The sequence below is a fragment of the Athene cunicularia genome, assembly GCF_003259725.1.
Source record: "Athene cunicularia isolate RWA chromosome 15 unlocalized genomic scaffold, athCun1 chr15_part1, whole genome shotgun sequence".
Lineage (NCBI taxonomy): Eukaryota > Metazoa > Chordata > Aves > Strigiformes > Strigidae > Athene > Athene cunicularia.
In genome coordinates, this window is record NW_020799121.1 from 2913737 (window position 1) to 2916222 (window position 2486).

The following is a 2486-nucleotide window of genomic DNA, read 5'->3' on the forward strand; positions in this document are numbered from 1 at the left end:
CTAGATGTGTATAAGAGAACAGGGAAAGGGCTGCTGGGGCTGTGGGTGCAGCAGGTGATGATGCTTTGTGGCAAGGAAAAACCAGGTAGTGCAAAAGTGGCTTGAAAAAGGTAAAAGGTGTGTGAGGTGGGGAGGGAAGAGGACTGGCCCCAAACCTTGCCGTGCCCCAAAGTACCCCAGTTGGTGAGGCTGGGCCCAGTCGGGAGGCGCCGGGGAGAGCTGCGGGAGGTGGCTCTGGGTGCTCCTTTCATTTTCTTTTCTCATTGGTGGCAAAGTGGAGGCGACTGGAGAGCGTCATAGCCAGCTGGGGACAGGGACAAGGTGAACACAGGTCTTGTGGAGAGGGGAGGAACCGAGGCAGGGCCAGCAATCTGAGCGTGAGTGATGTTTGTGAAGGGAGCAAGAAATCATAATCCCAGAGCCCTGACTGGGGTCCCACCAGAGCCAGCCCCTGGCAGGAGCCAGGCCAGGCTGAGGAGGGGCTCAGGAGGAGCTGGGGGCTGCTCCCAGCAGAGGCAGACAGGGAAGGGCAGCTCACTGCCTGTGCCACCATGACCCCGGGCTGGGGGGACGGTGCAGCCTGACCCAGCAGCGGCTCTGCAATGGTCAGTGCCGGGCTGCTCCCGCCGGGCTGGGCCGTGCTGGGGACACGAGCAGCCTTTCCTGAAGGGTCACATCCCAGCGAGGGTGAGAAACCTCTCCAGCTGCTGCTTTCTCTTTTTTCCCTGGTGCTCCAGCAAGGCATGTGTAATTCTCTCTCTGGGCTCCCCCCAGCCCTGCAAAGCCCTGAGCTTGGCTGAACTGGGAAGGGGACCTGACCCCCCTGCTCTCCTGCTCTACTTCTCTCCGGAGAGATGGGAACAGCCCCTCTGATTGTGGTGGGACACGACGAAGCCCAGCCTGCTCAGGGAGAGACGTGGGGTTTTTTTCTTCTCACTATTTCTAATGCCTTGCCATGCGTTTTTTGGAGCTGGGCAGGTTATTTTGCAAAGTTTTGGGGCCAGGCTTTCCATGAAATTCAACTAGCAATTGGAGGAAAGGTTCTGCCAAAGGGAAAGTCAAAGAGCTGCTGTAGTGACCCCCATGTCTCCCCGTAGCAGTTTATATAGTCCTAGTATATAGACTCGCTCCCTAAGGGACCCGCTTCATTATGCTCAGCGGCCTGCAGTGTCACGCTGGGATGGAGCTGTGTCAATATGGCCCCCATTTACTGACACCTTTTCCTGGGCTGGGAAAGGGCCTGCACAGGGCAGGGAAGAGTTTCCCTCGGAAGAAGCATGTAATCGCTGCTCGCCAGAGCCCCCCATGCTCCAGCCAGTATTTACTGCAAACCTGCCAAAGTAAACCAGCCTGCTGCGTTTCATTTCGGATAAACACAGTGCGGCCACGGTGGGGTGTTGCCTTCCAAAGGGCTGGAGACGGAGCGGAGGCTGCGGCGCCAGGGGAAAGGGAGGGAAGAGAGGGATGAATCCTGCAGGGTGCGGGGCGGATGGCAGGCAGGATGGGTCTGGGCCCCTGGGGATGCTCAGGACCAGCAACACGATAAGGAAATGCATAGACAGATGCAAAACCCCACTTACATTGTGCATGTCAGCCCTGCTCACCATGCGGCAGGTTTTGCCCTCCCCTGCAGAGCACCTGGCACCAGCAGTGGGTGCAAGGGACACCTCAGGTTTTGCTGTTGGAGCAGGGATTTGCAGTGTACCCCTGGGCATGTATCCCTCCCCGTCGCACACACCCACCCAACATCTCCACTACACACACAGAGGCCGTGCAGCACCCACGCAGCCCCTCCACGCACGCACACACGCCTCGGAGCTGCTCCCACAGGCCTGGGAGAAGACGTGTGGGCCCGAAAACCAGGCTGCCTTTATTTTCCCCTTGCCTCCTTCCTCCAGCTGGCTCTTCAGGCCACCGGGAGAGAGCCAGAGCCTCTCTCCTCCCACACCTCCAACACACACGCACGGGGCAGGCTCACTGCACACCCCAAGCTCTCGTGCAAACGCTAAAAGTTGCTTAGGAGGGTGAAATCTGAGCAAGTGGGGCTCTCCCAGCTGCTCAGCCACCAAAGGCCCAGGGTCTGGCCGGCTCCACTTTCCCTCTGGCCTGGACTGAACGAGGGAAAACCCAGCGAGGTGCTGGCGCTGGCGGCATCAGGGAGTGGAGGAGAGCTGGGGAAGGTGGGAGCTGCTCCCCCCCGCCCCGGCCTTTAGCTCTTTGCGCTCCGAGATTAGAGCCCCGACCTGGCCGCTCTCCGGGGAGATGGCGGAGACTTTTCATGCCTCTTTGAAGAGCCAAGATAGTGTCGGCCTTGGTGCAAGTCCAGTCTGCAGAGGGGCCGAGAGGCGCGGGGGCAGCCGGCTATCTCAGCGTGCTATCACCCTGCCTCCCCCCGCCACCAGCGCCATTCCCACCTCCACCCCGCTCCTGGCCCTTCGCCATCGGCCGCCCTGACCTCCTCTTTTTTTTTTTCCCCTTTTTTTTTT